The sequence below is a fragment of the Sus scrofa genome, chromosome 8, assembly GCF_000003025.6.
Source record: "Sus scrofa isolate TJ Tabasco breed Duroc chromosome 8, Sscrofa11.1, whole genome shotgun sequence".
Lineage (NCBI taxonomy): Eukaryota > Metazoa > Chordata > Mammalia > Artiodactyla > Suidae > Sus > Sus scrofa.
This window is the reverse complement of record NC_010450.4, coordinates 24646794-24665236: the sequence shown is the minus strand read 5'-3', so window position 1 is coordinate 24665236 and position 18443 is coordinate 24646794. Positions and strand designations below refer to the sequence as shown.

General features: G+C 36.4%; 1 long non-coding RNA gene across 2 annotated transcripts in view; it reads right to left on the bottom strand.

Annotated features, from left to right (window-relative positions):
- LOC110262071 overlaps positions 202–18443 on the bottom strand; it is a 41577-nt gene continuing 23335 nt past the window's right edge. For both annotated transcript variants that reach the window (XR_002346597.1, XR_002346596.1), the window contains 2 exons: positions 13413–13548; positions 202–3195 (listed from right to left, as the gene is read on the bottom strand). This is a non-coding gene — a long non-coding RNA (uncharacterized LOC110262071). The remainder of the gene's footprint in view (positions 3196–13412; positions 13549–18443) is intronic.

The window sequence follows — 18443 nt, the reverse complement described above, 5'->3', positions numbered from 1 at the left end:
AAGTTATTTTCAGAGTTCCCATTGTGGTTCAGTGGTAATGAATCCAACTAGTATCCATGAGGTTGTGGATTCCATCCCTGGCCTCTCTCAGTGGGTTAAGGATCTCATGTTGTCATGAGCTGTGGTGTATGTTGCTGATGTGGCTGGGATCCCATGTTGCTATGGCTGTGATGTAAGCCAGCTGCTTGTAGCTCCAATTTGACCCCTAGCCTGGGAATCTCCATATGCCGTAGGTGCAGCCCTAAAAAGAAAAAAAAAAAAATAAGTTCTTTTCAACTTTTATCATTCTGGTAAAGAATTCCTTAAACTAGTAATGTCATATATAAGAAGACAGTGCACTAGGACAATCATTGTACAAATCAGTCTAATAATCAAATCATGTGACTAATAAGCGGTGTATGTGTGTGTGTGTGATTTTTTGATTCTCAGTGTGAATAGCTAATTCTGAATTTCAAATTGACTTTCCCCTATAATTCAGCTTAAGCCAAATAAAACTGTGTAACCAGATAAAACTTTCAAAAAAGTGATATATGGGATAGAAAAGACGTCAATCATCCATGATGACGGATTATGTAATCTCAGAAAAGTGAAAGTTTACTGCACTTTTCATAGGCACTGTAAAATTTTGTGACTAATGCTAGGGGATTTCTTTACAGTGCTGAAGTTAGGAAGTATAACAACTGCTTAATACACTTAAATTATTAATTTCCAACAATGTATTGACCTTGTAATAGTACATAATGATTATTATGGATGTGCATGTGTGTATGCCTATATACATATAAATATAAAACATGCACATATTTCTTCTAAAAGAGTAGGAAACATGAAGAAATATGCTCTCAATTAAATACTGTCTTGGCAGATATATACTCTGAATACAGACTGTCAGGTCCCTCTTCTCTGTTCTGTCATTTTGCTTTTTCTTAGCACTTCTTTGCCTCTACTGTGATAGAGTATGTTCAGACTCAGAACTAGAGCTTTTCACTTTTTGCTGTTTGGAGGCTATTTAATTTTAATTGCTCCCCAAGCATAGGCCAATTCAGGATGGCAAGAGCAGAGCAAGAATCCTTCATAGATCCTTTGAAGTTTGAAGAGCTGCTATTCACATTGCCTCAGGCTTCCATTCCCACATTTGTGTGAAAATGGAAGCAGCTGAACACCTCTGTCACACATGCCCAATATTACTATGACTGAAAATATCTTGTGCAGAATTGTTTAAGGTTTTGAAGCTATCCACATAAAGCTTAAAATAAGGGTATTAAACAGTTGTTATTTTGCTATATACATTTAAAATGGCATTAAAATATGTGATTATGAAAGAATAATGGTGCTTGAAGTAATTAAGCTAAACAGAATAGACACATTGAACATTTTGTGTGTGTGTGTGTATGTGTGTGTGAGTTGAGGGTGGGGTTAAAGAATTGGAAGTCACCTCCCATGCTGGAGAATAAAATCATTAACTGTACTTTATAACTTTGCACATTTAATGTATGCAAAATTATACTAAATAGCACTGATCTTTTTGTAAAAGGAGCAATAATTTCTTAAAGCACTTGATTTCATGGTTTTTGCATAAAGCAATAAAAAAAAAGTGAATTCATTTGCCCAGATGTTTAAATTGTAAAACAATATGTAAACCACTTTCACACTGTATTTGTGGAAGATAGAAGCTGAAAATAGGTAAAAAGTAGGGCACATTGGAATAATGATTATTATTTTGAAAATCTATTTTAAAATAATTCAACAGAGGAAGTTTAGACCAGGAGACAAGTAAGAGGAAAATCATTTGAGGGATATTATATTTGTTAATTGTTTCATAAGTGATCATTTTTGAATGGGAGGGGTACATTTGACATTGGAAGACATTTTCAAATGTATCCCTCCCATTCGAACATGATTTTATTGGAGTGTTGACTTGGAAAAAATGCACCCTGTAAGAATTGTGAGTTGAGTTTAATCAATGGCTTCTTGAGGACTATAGCCCAGGAGAGAGCTTCTCAGATAACTCTGAGAAACTGCTCCAAAGAGGTGAGGCAGTAGGTCAGTATGTATGGTTTTGGCAAAGGGATGCTTCTTGGTAGAGATTACTGCTAGTAATGAGGAACAGTTATCTCAGTTAATGATTATAACTAAAGTATCTATCTGCGTTCTACGTGTTTTCCCAGAGCACAAGGTGCCTTATCCTTATCTTCTCCCTGGATTCCTTTCAGGGTGTGTGTGTGTCTGAAACTGTAGTGGCTAATGACTTGATTCTTGTAGAACTGCATAATGGACAACATACTTTGTTTTATAAGAGAATAACCAAGAACCCACCATAGCCATTAAAGATTTTTCCCTCGACATTAAATTCTAAAATGATTTCTTTGCAGTTTCATCTAAAGAATGAACTGGAAAGAATAAATCATTACTATGTATATAAATTAGTGAAGTAAGGATTATTAATTCTAAAATTGGATTTTCATTCTACTTCTAAGATACTTATAGATTCAGAAGATTTTGTTCAAACCATGTGTTACCACTTTCTAAGAGCATGAGTTAATCTCTTTTGACAAGAGAAACAAATTTTTGGTTAGCCTTTTCCCTCGGTAGCGTTTCTCAGGTTATAAGTAAAATCTTTGATTTAGAGATATTTAAGGCACATTCTTCCTCTTCCAGATGATATTTTAATTGGATATTCTATTAATTTCCTCCTTTTAGTTTAAGGAATCAATAGTGGAGCCACTTACATAATGTACCTTTATACTGCTTTGTGTTTCTCTTCCTGATTCCTCACCTCTGCTCCTTGGGACATCACTGATACTAACCACATCAGTTTAAGTCCTCTACTTATGTTGCTTTTGGGGAAACATGATCTAATAAAAGGGACTCTTCCTCCCCAAACTTAGCAATTTTTATTTAAAAAATGCCATGTATACCCATTTCAGTTTTGAAGGTGTTTCTGGTTTTGCTTTCAGTGATATTTTGTTGTAAATCAATGAAGCATGGCTAGCAATAAAATAACCATGTGTGCCATTCCACATGGTTGTTTTCTGAGAACATAGAATATATTTCCTGTCTTCACATTCTGTTCTTTCCTGTTGATGACCTTTTCATTCAGTTCTTCATTGTATAATCCATCTCTTATACATCAAATTGAAGGTAGAGACTTGCCACTCTTTCCTTGTTAAACTCAGTTTTTACCTTCGGCCAAAACTGTTAAAAATATCAAGGGATTAAAACATAGATATGAGAGACAAAAATTGCCATGTAATAGATAAGAAAAACACATTAAAAACTGCCAGGAGGACTTCTCATTATGACTCAGTGGTAACAGCCCTGAATAGTATCCATGAAGATGTGGGTTCGATCCTTGGCCTCGCTCAGTGGGACAAGGATCCTGCATTGTTCTTGCTGTGACTGTGGCTTGGGCCTGACGTTGCAGCTTCAAATCGACCCCTAGCCTGGGACTCTCCATATGCTGTAGGTGTGCCCTAAAAAAAATAATAAAATAAAATAAAAACAGCCAGGAAATATATCTGCATACAAAAAATAGAATTTGGGGGTGGGAATGATAACTTCTGAGAAGTGGGCAGGTTTGGGGTTAAATGTGAACGAAGACACCTTATATCCAAACACCGCTATAGAGTAATAGAAGGTTCCCTATATTGTAAACCATTTGAATTTGGCTGAGATGCAAAACATTGTGTCCTCCTTCATTCACATACCTTCCTTTTTTAACCTTTAGAGACTCTGTATGAGAAAGATATGGGAGTTCCTGTCATGGTGCAGTGGAAACACATCCAACTAGGAACCATGAGCTTGCAGGTTCTGGCAGGTTCAATCCCTGGCCTCACTCAGTGGGTTAAGGATCCAGCATTGCTGTGAGCTGTGGTGTAGCTTGCAAATGCAGCTCAGATCTGACGTTGCTGTGGCTGTAGTGTAGGCTGGCGGCTACAGCTCTGATCGGCGCCTAGCCTGGGAACCTCAGTATGCAGCAGGTGAGGCCCTAAAAAGACAACCAGACCAAAAAAAAAAAAAAAAAAAAAAAAAAAAAAAAAAAAAAGGTATGATATTCCTGATTGTATCACTATCAGGATTTTTAAAAAAAACGTACAGGTAAAGAATAAAAAAATTAGAAGGAGACAAATGATGATAAACAGAGAATGAAAAGGTAATAGAGGCAGCAAGTCATAGTCAGGAGGTAACTATGAAGATAGACATTATCCAGCACCTAATTCAAGAAGTCTCAAGTGGAGTTAAAGAAAGAATAGGATAATGTTTATGCTATAGAACAATATTCAAATGGATTTCATCAAGATTTTTTATAGTGATACCCTAACTTAAATCTGGGTTGATATGTAAAACTTGGCCCCAAACTTGTCTGAACTGCATTTCAGATTAACTCTATACTCTGTACTGTGAGTCAGACTTGGACCACCAAAGAAACAAGGCATGATTCAAGGGAATACAATGGTTCTGTCTTGTCCTGGGTATGCCTTTGGGATTTTTACTACAAAGTTAGGATTATATGGAGGATGCTCGGAGATCAAACTTTAGACTTTAAAGGGATGTGTAGAGATTAGATTATTCAAACAAGCAAACAAGCAAAAAAGCAATTTATATGCAGAATTCTGTGATATAATTTGAGTAATTCAGCACAAGAAATGCCCTTTTAAGTAGACTAGGGCATGTGCTACTGAGAACTATGAAACACTCCTGATAATCATAAAATAATATTTGGATAAATGATGAGGCATTGCACATAATGTATGGGAAGAATAATGGTAAAGATTAATGGTGTTCTACCCTCAAATTACAATACTTGACAAAGAGTACTGAAATGTAATTGACAGAAGGGATGCAAAAAACTTGCTATGATATTTTTGAAAAATAATTTGAGGAATAGTGTTTTTTACTGGATTTCTACATAGGATTATGGAGTTATAATAATTAATTTAAGCATTAGATACAAGTTAGTATGGCACTTTTATTTTTTTATTTTTTATTTTGTTTTTTAGGGCTGCACCTGTGGCATATGGAGGTTCCCAGGCTAGGGGTCAAATCAAAGTTACAGCCACAGCTACAACGATGCCAGATCTGAGCCTCGTCTGTGACCTACACCACAGCTCACAGCAATGCCGGATCCCTGACCCACTGAGGGAGGCCAGGGATCAAACCTGCATCCTCATGGATTCGTTTCTGCTGTATCACAACAGGAATTCCCTAGTATAATACTTTTAGAAAACAGCAACTATTATCTTCTGAAACTGAAGTTATGTATATCCTGGAAATTCCATTCTTAGGTATATTATCTATAAAACTCTTGCATACATGCATGAAGAAACCATTGATTGAAATAGTAAGCAAAAACAAAACAAAAAACTAGAAACGTGAGCTACTTGTTCATTAAAGAGTGGGTAAAAAATTGTGGACTGTTTATACAGTGGACTTTTATACAGTCTTGAGAAAAATGTGAATTCAACAACATGTGTGAATCTCAGAAACACATAGCTCAGTGAAAAAAGGTTCCAAGGACTATATATGTATGACACTATCATTGTTTTTAATCTTAATATATTTAGGATTACATACATAGATGATAATTCAGTTTGAAAAAGATGAAAAAATAAATAACAAAAAATTCAAAGTATGGATACAGAGGAATGAGAATTGGAGAGAACATAGGTAGCTTTGAGCATTTTGATTATTTTTTTGTTTTTCTCTTTGTTCACTTTATTATCACGGTTCATAGCTTATTGCTATGTTACATATATTTTATGTTATATGTATGAAAGATTACAATGTAAAAAATTGAAATCCAAGCAAACAGTGAACTGCAGTAAAAGAAGAATCAGGGTAGGTGCAAATTAAAAATATCAACGTTCCTCTAGCTGAATTAAAAAGACAAAGCTGATGAGTATACTGATGGCATGCCTATGCCATGGCATTCTCTAAGAAGCAAGTGCAAAAGGCCAAGGAAATGTGAAGGGTGAGAGAAAGGTTATGAAAAAGAGAGCGGACTAGCTTTTTCTCATAGCCATCTAAAAGAAAATTGAGGAGAGGAAAAATAATGATGGGGGAGGAATCCTTTGTGATAAAAAATAATGAAAGTTGTAATAATAAAAACAAATTCTCAGAAATGCCGAGGGCTAGAGGGATAAAGTTTCAGACATCAAGTAAAAAAATGAAAATAATTAAAAATAAAAAATTTAAAGTCCAAAAATTTTCAGAAAGCGAAAGTTGTCTGTAATGTATGAATAATTAGGTTAACACTAGCTCTTTTTTTTAGTGATTAGGTGATGAAGGTCATATTCCTAAGGATACTCTTTTAAAGAGACTGCTGTGTCAAACTAACCAAGGACTCAAGTCAAAAGGCAAAATGTATGTTCGTGCAGACAAAGACTCCAAAGTTTACCATGCACTCTGAAAGAATTATTCACAACTGTGCTATAATAAAAATGAAAAATTGATTCAAGAAAGAGAAAGATACAGAATATTTAAAAAAAATTCGTTACAGTTGATTTACAGTGTTATGTGGAATGTTTTTAAAATGGTGTTTTCACCTCAGGAAATACTTTTGTATAATTTATAATGTCAAAATTTGATTACTATATACATGCAACATATTATTATAAATATATATTTTTCCAGGTGCCCTCAAATGTTATATTACATATAAAATTCACTTCCAATATTCACTATTAATAATTTAGTTATCAAAAGAAATTTCTTGCAGTTCCTGTTGTAGCTCAGCAGGTTACGAACCTGACTAGTACTCATGAGGATGCAGGTTTGAACCCTGGCCTCGCTCAGTGGGTTAAGGATCCAGTGTTGCCTCAAGCTGTGCTGTATGTCACAGAAGTGGCTCAGATCCCATATTGCTGTCTGTGGCTGTGGTATAGGCCGGCAGCTGCAGCTCCGATTCGAGCCCTAGCCTGGGAACGTCAATATGCCGCAGATGCAGCCCTAAACACCACCCATCCCCCCAAAAATAAATTCTCTAGTCTGATAAACAATATTTACTGGAGTCTCAAATAAAAATTCTAGTGAGGAAAAAAAAAGAGTAGAAATATGTCCACTAATTCAACAAAAAGATAAAATATTAGCCAAGGAAAGGAAAAATATATATGATTATCAGGATTTGTTTTTATCATTTTCAGGTGTTATTTTATGGAGATAATGCAATTATTCATCTTAACAAAATCCAAGGCGATCGTATGAAAATTAATAAGATGGTACATGCAGTATGTTAGTTGCATAGACAACCAACATGCAATAAAAAAAATTTATGAAATAATGTAAAAATGTTTATTATGGGAATAACAATTATTATAAGTCTAGGAATGAACTATGATGGGTTTTATAAAGAATTATAAAATTTTTAAATCATATAAAATTCCTAATAACCTAAGGGGTTATATCATAACATTAAAATAGCAATATTTTCAACTAATTTATAATAAAAATTCTAACAAACATGAGTTTTCTAAAATATACAGAACATACGCTGGAGCACAGCCAAATTATTGAAATGTATGTCATAAAGAAAAATATAGCAGAAAAGCTAATAACTTTTTGAATAAAGGAACTAATGATAAGATACTTGTATACTGTACCCTAAGTCCACAATAATAAAAAGTAACGTATCATGGAAAAAGGACAAATGAATAATCAAATACAAAATATCTGAAACTTAACAGCAGATGTTAATATGTAAATATATATTTCATATATGCTATAAATGCAAAATATGCACAAATAAAATAGTGGCATTGTATATAATAAGGTTGACATTTTAATGTAATGGGGAAAGGATGGGGCTTTAACACATACGTATCTTAAGGATAATTGGCTAATTATTGGGAAAAAATCAAATTAGATATTTAATGTACACCAAGTATAAACATACTTTTCAGGTTTAAAATAGAAAAAATGGATTGAAGGGAATGTGTTTAGATCTTTAGGAAGAACTGGTTTGGAAGAGAATGGGGAAAAAAAGCAAGAGATCCAACTCTTCCTTATAGCTGTTAAAGGGAATTTCCTAAAATTCTCTTTGCAAGCCCCATAGAGGAACTCCACCTTGTACTATCCTACCCTATGTAAGGACAGCGTTGAAGTGACTTTGAAGGCAGACTTTAATAACTTTTTAAGAAATTCCTTCTCGGGAGTTCCTGTTGTGGCTCAGCAGTAACAAACCCTACTAGCATCCATGAGGACGTGGTTTGATCCTTGGCCTCACTCAGTGGGTTAAGGATCCAGCATTACCATGAGCTGTGTTATAGGTCACAGACGCAGCTTGGATCCCGCATTGCCGTGGCTGTGGTGTAAGCTGGCAGCTGCAGCTCAATTCAACCCCTAGCCTGGGAACTTCCATATGCTGTGGGTGCAGCCCTAAAAAGACAAAGAAAAAAAGAGAAAAAAGAAATCCCTTCTCAGCCTGCCAAGGACAAGATGGTATCAATGATCTTATCAGTAACTGTTTAGTCATAACTGGAAGCCTACAGAAGTCTGACACTGAGCTAAGGCCCATGAAGAACACCAAAGTCTACATTCAAAAAATTCCATTTCGTGCCTTTTTGCTATGCACAGCTACTCAGAGATAGAATGAATAGTGGAATTTTTTCACACCAAAAAATTTTTTTTCACACACACACAAAATTTTTTTCACAAAAAAAGTATAGTTGATTTACAAAAAATTGCAAAATGTGCATTTTTTGAAGAAATGGATGAATACGTTTCTACATTTTTTATATGGTAGAAATCATCTGGATTAGTGCTGTACAATGAAACTTTCTGCAGTTATGGAAATGTATGAATATTCTTTGGGAAATCTCTCATCATCCTCACACCCAATCTACCGGCCTACCTTCATCTATATACATATTCTCTGATTTCAGCTCTGTTACTACAGATGTGTATCCTGCTCCTGTCAACAACATCTGTTTTGCCTGAGCTCTGGATCACATCTATTTTTGCCTTCTCAATTGATGCCCTCCGATTATTCTCTCTCATGCATTCTTGATTTCTCCCCTGCCATGCCATAATTTCCATCAGCATACAAATATGTACTAGAATCTCCAATTAAGATAAAAATATCTTCTGGCCTTACATTTCCCTTCAGCTATGACCCTATTTTTTCCACTGCACTTCCTAGCTAAAATTATTTAAATGGTTGTCCATATTCAGCATCCTCATTTCCTAACCCCATATTCGATTTATGATTCACTCCGCAAGTCCTCCACTGATAGCACTGCATTTAAACCATCAAGACAGTGGACTCCTCCATCATTTAAATACTTCCTTCTCTTGGCTTTCTGACTTCTTATTTTCCCATTTCTCTTTCTCATCAGCCTCCCTTAGTATCTATTTTTGGTACTTTCTCATCTGCTCAGCTCTTGAATATTATTATTTAGTCTTGGCTCAGTCTTGAACCTTCTACTTATCTCTATTTATACATTTCTCTAGATGATTCTATCCAACTGCCTAATATTAAATGCCATTTGTATGTGGTTTCCTCAGACTATATCTCCAATCCTAGTTTTTCCAGAAAAATACAAACTCATAAATTCAATTACTTATTGGGATATTGCAACTTTGACCCCTGTTCAGAAACTTAAAGGTAACTTGGCCATAGCAGACATATTGATAATTCCCTCTAAATTTGCTTCTACTAGGTCTTCCATATTCTTAATCGGCACCACTATCCGTCACTCAAGCCAATCGTTTTGGAGCTATGTTTGAATACTCTGATTTCCTCGCATCAGTCTCTTTTTAACTCTACTATTTTTGATTCTTCTTAAAGCTATATCATTTGAATAAATTTACTTTCAGAGAGAAGCTACTTACTTCTCTCTGACTTTCATAGGATCTTGGTCTTGAACCACCATCTGTTTGCACCCAGACTCTTGCAATTGTTTTCATTGCTATGGACTGAATTATCTTTGGTTCTGTGCCCCAGCCCCAGCCATATGTTGAAGCTCTAACCCTTAATGTGATGATATTTAGTGATGAGATCTTTGGGAAATAACTTGGTTTAGATGAGGTCATGAGGGTAGAGCTCTCATGGTAGGATTAGTGTCCTTATATGAAGAGATATCAGAGAGCTTGCCTCCTTCCTCTCTCAGCTAGATGAGGGCAGCCAGAAAAGGGTTGTCTGTAAGCCTGAGAGAGAGCTCGGACCAGAGCCAGGCTATGCTGGCACCTGATTGTGCATTTCCTAGCCCCTAGAACGTTGAGGACTAAATCTCTGTTGTTTAAGCCACCCAGTCTATAGTATTTTGTTCTGGCAGCCCAGGCTTACGAAGACACGTTCTGTTTGGCTTCCCTTTTCTCCACATTTGATTTCCTACTACTCTTTCTTTAGCAGCCAGGATGATAATTTAAAGGTCTAAATTATGCTTTGTTTAACACATTTCCAATGGATTTCTTATCCTTAGAATAAAATTCCAACTCATTATCCTGCTCTTGTTCATATTTGCCTATCGGATCTCATGTTGCACTATATTATGCTCTCACTTTTCCACCACGTTTCAGCCACAGTGGCCCTCTTATCACATCTTTAACATGGATGCTGTCTCCAGTGTTAGTTACTTCGGACAGAAAATATTCCTCTTCTGATCTTTGCTTCCTTGGTTCCTTCTTAGCAGTCTACCGATTTAAATTGGCAGCTATCTCACTCTAAATTGTAACACCTTATATTAATTCTTTTGCTTATGTGTATGATATGTATTCTTATTTATTCAGCTTATACATTGCTATCACTTCCTAAAATAAGGCAAACTCCATCCTATCTTGTTCAACAGTCTTTTTTCAGTGCTTATTATAGTAGAGAAATATTCAGTAAAACAATAAATTAAGCTTTGCATAGAAATTAAACATGATGTTATTACCCACTGGTGCAGTAGCCTCTGATAATCTTTATTTAGGACTGTAAAACTGGCATTATCTGACAAGATTTAAAATAGAAATGCTCTTGAACTACTAATTGTACTTTCAGTATGTCTACTGTTTAAATCTATCCTTCAATTGTGGTCTCACAATGAATATATTATTGTTATTATTATTTAAATTTTATTTATTTATTTGGTGAAGCCAACCCTGCTTTTATTTCACAAGAGTTTCTCCAGAGCCGACAGGAGCTTGGTTTGAGGATAGAGGAGCTCTGCTGGGCCACCATGGCCTTGATGTTCTCTAGCAAGGCCACATCCCACAAGTAAATCAGGAGGCCTGGGTGCACCAGCCTGTACTCTTTGAAGACCCGGCACTCTTCTGCCCTCCTGAGGCCAGCAGCTCAAATGCAGCCAGTCTTTCCACAAGGCCTCCGGGAAAAACTCGCATAGTATTTGGCCACTCAGCTCTGCCAGCTTAGAAGGTGCCCTGGAGAAAGTAGCCACCGGGAAGCGGACTTTCAGCAGCATGTAGGTATGTTTCACATCTCTCTAGCTCCTCCTTCTGCGCCACCTTGGTCTGCACCAGGCACAGCCCCGCAAAAGATCTTCTCTGCAGTAGGTTGGAGAAGACCCGGCAGGAGAAATTGGGAGGTCAGGGATGGGTGCAGGAAGATCATTTTCTATGGGTCCAGTGCCCTGAACCAGCACTGCGCTCAGCAGCTACTCCTTATACCTCTCCACCCTCTGGGGCTGGACCAGGGTCACCTCGCCCAACAGGTAGAACTCTTCCAGGTGCTCTTCATAAGAATTTTCATGGCCTCAAAAGCCTGTGGGTCCCTTCCAGGCATTTAATGTGCTCCTGTAACCCCTTGTTCTGTAGCTTGATCTTCTGGAACTCCCGCAGATGCAAAAGGATATTGTCCAGGTATTTGGCAATGGTGTCTACACCCAGCCTCACCTAGTTGAATGTTCACCCTCTCGAATGTGTGGATCTTCATGACAGAAGTAATTACTGGGTCCATGTACAAGTGTGAGGGATAACGATCCATTTGAAGTAGGCGACTTTGTGGTCCTTCTGTACAGTGACCTCTGTTGAGTGGGCAGGTGCAGTACGCTCCAGCCACAGCTATGAGTGGAGCCTTCTTTGTGCTTAAACACCTCTTTGATGCCTCAGTACTCTGGGCTCTCATTCAGAGTTGCTTCAGCTCTAACTTTCTTTCTCACCTGGCTCTGGAAGGAGCCTTGTGTTGTGAGGTCTCAAGGCCCTAAGCTGCTTATGCTCAAGTGGACTAGGGCAGCTGCTGCCACCATATGGACCCTCAGTAGGTCCCTGGCTAGAGACTATAAAAGAAGTGTGCACTAATAATGTATCATCTTAGCATCGCAGGTAATTGTGAAAAACTGCAAACAGACTAAAAATTTAGCAAAAATAAAGTGATTAACTGTACACCGCATGTGTCACATTGCTTAAAACACATTAAACATATGACACGCTTGATCATAAGGCATATACCATTATTTATATAACACCAGGGGAAAAGAAACCTGAGCCAATTACAGTTGTAAAATATAATGAATTATAGGCCATATATAAACTTCAGCGATGTAAACCATGAACAATCTATATTTTAGAAAGAAGTAAATACAGTTTACCAGGGGGTATTTTAAAATAGTGAATTGTTTCATATATATTGCAATAGTTCTAAAATGGTTTGGTGTGTGCATGTGTATGTGTGTATGTATCTATATCTATATCTATATCGGTGTGTGTGTGTGTATAAAATACTGATAAAAGTTTGATAACTGGCCTTTGGCTTTTGTAAACCCGTATAAGCCAGCTCCAGCACATAGCTATAGATATAGTTCAGGGCTGCACATAGCTATAGATATAGTTCAGGGCTTTCTTTCTAATTTTCTATCAACGTTTCTATCTATGCATCTATCTACAGGCAAATATCTGTGTGTATTTATAAAATGTGTGTCTAAATATGCATCTGCATATATTTTTTTTTAAAAAAAGGTCTGTATACATGTTACAGAAGTTGGTATAAATTTGAAGTTGTTTTCTTGACAGATCTTTGTTTAACAGGCACAACACACTAGGATGTCTCCTTTTCGTCCATAAAATATATTGACCGTGGTTGCCCAAGGCAGGCTGAAAATTACTGATTAGTAGGTTACTCTCAACTATGGTCATGAACTTCTCTTCCGACCAAAAGAGTTGTGTGCTTAACAGCATTCAACTGTATTATTCCCAAATCTGTTTAGACTGTTGGCACATTTTCTTATAATTGCTTCATTTATTTAATAATAGGCATGCTTATAAAATGTGAATGAAAAAGAAACACCATTGTTGTTTTTGTGAAAACAAAATTAAGTAATTTTATATAACATGATGATGTCAAATTAAAAAAATTATTGCTGTCATTTTGGGAAGAGGCCAAAAATAAATACAATTTAGGGATATATATATCATATGTATCTCTCTCTCTCTCTCTCTCTTTGTAGCTGACTCACATTGTCAGTCATTTGATGACTTACCTTGTCTGCATGAGGTTGCAGCTGATCCTACAGCTATTTCAACTGCTCTTTATCCTCCTTCAGACTCTGACTCCTGGGTCCGGTGTGGGGTTAGCTCCAAGATGAAGAATGTCAGCTTCTCCTATAGGAGAAGCACCTGCATCACCAAGGTTAAAGTCAGTAAGAACTGACATGGCCTCCAATCCTTAGGCAGTTTCCTTGTAGGCATATGCTTGTAGGATGCCTATCGTTCACACTTATCTTCCCTTTCCAACAGCAAACTATGAAGAAGTCAAGCCCCAGCATTAGACATGAAGACAACTGGTATAACTGTGTTTCAAAATGTGATATAACAGTATATTTTGAATTAAACAATTCACTTATCAATATTTTCCACTTTAACCGTCTTTGGTTCTATTTAAATGAAAAACCACTGGCCATTATGGTGTCAGATAACAGGACTTATATATGTATTCAAATACTCCATAACATCCATGTCAAGTTGGGGGGAAAAGAAGCTTCACCATTACAAAGCCGAAGATTGTACAGATTTTATTAGGAAAAAAAACTTTTATAACACCAGTTTGGCAGCATATATTTTATCTTCAGTCTTAAAAAAAGTTATATCCTAAAATCTAACATATTTCCACTATTTAACCTAAAAGGATAGTACTGCACCCGAAGATGTATGATTTAGTACGTTCATTACATTACCCTCAATTTAAAGAAATATAGAAATGGCTATATTTTTGATAAAAGAGGAAAAGAGTTAAGTAAATTAGAAAAAAAATATATGATAAAATATTTAGAAATTATTAAAAGAAGTATCGACACGGTAGGAAAATATCTGTGAAATAATTTAATGATATTTAATATTTTAAATGTCAGTATTATAATTGATAATTTAAGGCAAACTGCACTTAAAATAACAATTTATATATATGTATGTATTTCTGGGTTTAAGTTTGTGAATGAATAAAAGGCTAAAGGAAAATATTTCATAATATCAAGATAATTTTACCTGTGAATGGGGAGATATTAGGTGATATTATTGTATTGAAATTCTTCATTTTGTAATTTTTTATTTTAAAACTCTGTCTCTATTGCTTTTATAATGATAAAATATGTTAAACTATATTTCAAAATAAAAATGTCAATAGAATTAGAAAAATAAAACATAGGGATACATTTTTTTAATAAAAAACAATTGTTATGTATGACACAAAATTTTTTATTATTATTTTTAAGGTCCAGGGAGTATTATGAAATGTGGCTATTTTAGCATCTTGACCACCCCGTATATTTTTTATATATACTTAGAACTATTGTCCTAGGAGTGTTCTTCTTCTCTATAAATTCACAGAACAGATAAAATGTCCTTAATCTAATAATGTACTTGTCTTTTAAACTCTGGGATTGGTCGTCCCTCCATAGCATTTTGGCATATCTCTCTAATTGCTGCTCATCCCTGCCTGAAATTCCAAAAATCTATGTCTTATTTTGTGCAACATTATTGAAATGTGCTTCCTTTCTTGTTAATCATGCACTGTAATGGCTAGACCATGCACTTCAAATTCTGAACACTTGAATTTTCAAATTACATGTTCCAGTCATATTTTCTTTTTCTTATGGTCTGAATCCAAATAGATCAGATATTAGGTCCCACCATTTTCTTGTAGTCTATTGATCCCTTTTGGTTTTATGCATTTTCTTATCTGCGGTAAGTCTCATGATTCACCACTTCAGTGTTTGTTAGCAATATCCAGAAATACCTCTTGCCCTCTTTCTCTTGAGTCTTCTACTGAAATTACAGATCAAGGAAACTATCTTTTCTCTCTTGAAACTGTACCTAAATCAGTCATCTTGATGCTTCTATCCTACTCATCCTGTGATACAAATATCTTAGCCCTAATTTCTGTCTTGCCATCCACACTTTCTGACAGTTCTTTCTCTTGTCTCTGGTTTAGTCATTACCACATTCTCTCATGTTTCTTTTACTCAGTGTCAAATTTGTGGTTTGAAGTAGAAGGCTTTTACCTCCTATTTTCTCAAGAAAATATAGACAATAAAGTGTATTCTCAAACTCTACCTCAAAATTAATAATACTCTACATTCTTTATTCATCTCCAGAAAGAAATATCACATGTCTTTTTAACCAAGACCTATCTGGCCAACAATAATTTTGCTTCTCCTATAAACTCATACATCTACACAAATATGCTGCTAAGTGTCCACCGTTTCCTCTCTACCAGTAATTTATCTATGACTTCACTTAAAGCAAAACACCTTTATCATTTCAGGTTTTATGGGTCAGAAATCCAGTGTGACTTGACAAGGTGCCTCTTGCTCAGAGTCTCTCATGAGGTTGTAGTCCAATCACAGGTGATCTCTAGTTATCTCAAACCTAGACTCTGAGGACCAGCTTCCAAGATCACTCTGCCTTCTGAGTTCTTGGTTCTGCTCTCAGCTGTTTTTCCTTATAAAAAGATGCATTTGATGCTGAGTAGTTTTCCCCAGCCTACTTTCTGACTGTAGAATTTTGGGGAGCCCAAATGCATCTTTTTCAGTTCAATGATGTGGTGCTGTGTCTGTATATAAATAAGTATTTGTGTTTTGTGGGTCTTCTATAAATCTTCTTGGGGTTCACTCTATCAGACAAATCTCTTAGATAGAACTCTCTCTCTGCCTTTGACTCCTGTTGAGAAGGCCGAAGGGCAACCCCCTTAGACTTCATAGAGACCCTATTGTTTGATTGAGAGGATCTTTGTAGAGCATCCTTAATCTCTTTAAAGGATCTTTTATGTGTAGTACTCTGAGGCACCACCTTTGATCTTTTGAGATCCTAATAAAAGATTTTACAATCACACCTCTAGCTTCAGCTTGATGCTATATTTTCGTGGTAGTGTTCTGGATTTGATCTTGGCTGGAGTTTTATTTTTTTTTTAATTTTAGCACTTTTTTTTTTTTTTTTTCCAAAACCATTGAGTCCTGGCTTCTTTTTTTAGTAGTTCTTCCCTCAACTTATTTCTTTCCTTTCCTGTTTTACCCTAAGTAACAAGAATAAACCAAGCAGCACCTACAACGCTGGGCCCATGAAATCTCCTTAGGTAGATCATCTAGGTCATTAGGCATATGTTCTGCTTTCTATGTAATGCAGATGACAGTATTCATTAAATTTGTCCCACTAATAACAGCGATTGCCTTTTCTTCAGTTTTCAGAAATATTTTCCTTACTCATTCACAGGCTCCTCAATATCTGAAATTCCATGAACAATGTGTTTAATGCCCTTTCACAGTCACTCCCTCAAAGTCCACAGCGTGGGTCCAGTGCCACTTCTTCATAGAGGTTAAAGGAGCATCCTGATTCTAGGCATTAAAATCTGTATTAGTTACCTAGGGCTGCATAAAAATCACCCTGATTTCACTCTTTAAAGCAAATATTTGTTATTTCATAGTTTCTGTTGGCCAGGAATGTGGGTGCAGCTTAGCTGGGTGGTTCCATCTCTGGTCTCTCAAGAGTCTGCAGTTAAGCTATTGGCTGGGGCTACAAGTATCTCAAGAGTACTCTGGGCTAGGTTCTCCTTCCAAGACCAATCACTGAACCAGCTGCTTATAAAATGGCAGGTAGAGGGTCATGAAGTGAACAAGCTAGAGTCTCTACAACGAAGGCAGTCTTTTCTCTAATATGATCTCATAATTGACACCTCAACCCTTCAGCTAAATTCTGTTCATTAAAAGCCAGTCAAGAAATTGACAGAACACTGTAAACCAGCTATGATGGAAAAAATAAAAATCATTATAGAGATGAGAAAAAAAAAAAAAAAAGCCAGTCAATAAAGTCAGCTCACAAAGTTCCCATTGTGGCACAGCAGAAACGAACCCAGCTAGTATCCATGAGGACACAGGTTCAATCCCTGGCCTTGCTCAGTGGGTCAAGGATCTGGTGTTGCGGTGCGCTATGGTGTAGGCCACAGACCTGGCTTGGAATCTGTATTGCTGTAGCTGGTAGCTGTAGCTCCGATATGACCCCTAGCCTAGCCTAGGAACTTCCATATCCTCTGGGTGCAGCCCTAAAATATATATATATGTAAAGACATCTCACAAGCCTCACACACATAAGGAGGGCCTTATACACAAGAGTGGGGGTCTCTGGGAGCCATTTCACAGTTTGCCTGCTACACCCTAATAACCATCTTATTTCTCTCCTTTAAGATACAAAGAATTTTCTTTATTCTCCTCCTCACCCACCAAAATCACTTAATCTGTTGGGGTATATCATTCAAATCCAGTGGACTGTTTTAGACGTCTCTTAGTGAAAAGATTAATCTTATTCAGAGTCTTTCTCCTAACCATTGCAACAAATTATATAACATCATTCTAATCTCAGCTTCCTTTTAATGAATCTTGACGGAGTTCCCGTCGTGGCACAGTGGTTAACGAATCCGACTAGGAACCATGAGGTTGCGGGTTCGGTCCCTGCCCTTGCTCAGTGGGTTAATGATCTGACATTGCCTTGAGCTGTGGTGTAGGTTGCAGACGTGGCTCGGATCCTGCGTTGCTGTGTCTCTGGTGTAGGCCAGTGGCTACAGCTCCGATTAGACCCCTAGCCTGGGAACCTCCATATGCCGCGGGAGCGGCCCAAAGAAATAGCAAAAAAAAAAAAAAAAGACAAAAAAAATAAAAAATAAAGAATCTTGCCTCTTAGCTTCTTTCATTGACCCTTCTTCTACCTTCTTTTTGAATGTTGATGTTCCCCAAATCCATTTCTTTTTGCTGTATGTCTTCTTCAGGGAATTTTAATTTTTTCCCTGGCTATCTCTCCTTATGTTTCTCAAATTTATATTTCCATTATATTCTTTCTACAGGCACTCATATTTTATTTCTGATTTCTACACCTGCCTTGTGACCCTATGTGGTATAAGCAGCTCAAATTTAACATGTCCTAAATCTATATTTAACTCTATCCCTGTTAATCCTGGATTACCTAGGGATAGTGTTAAATATAGATTTTGATTCAGTAGATCTTGAGAGAGTTGGAAATTGGGATTTCTA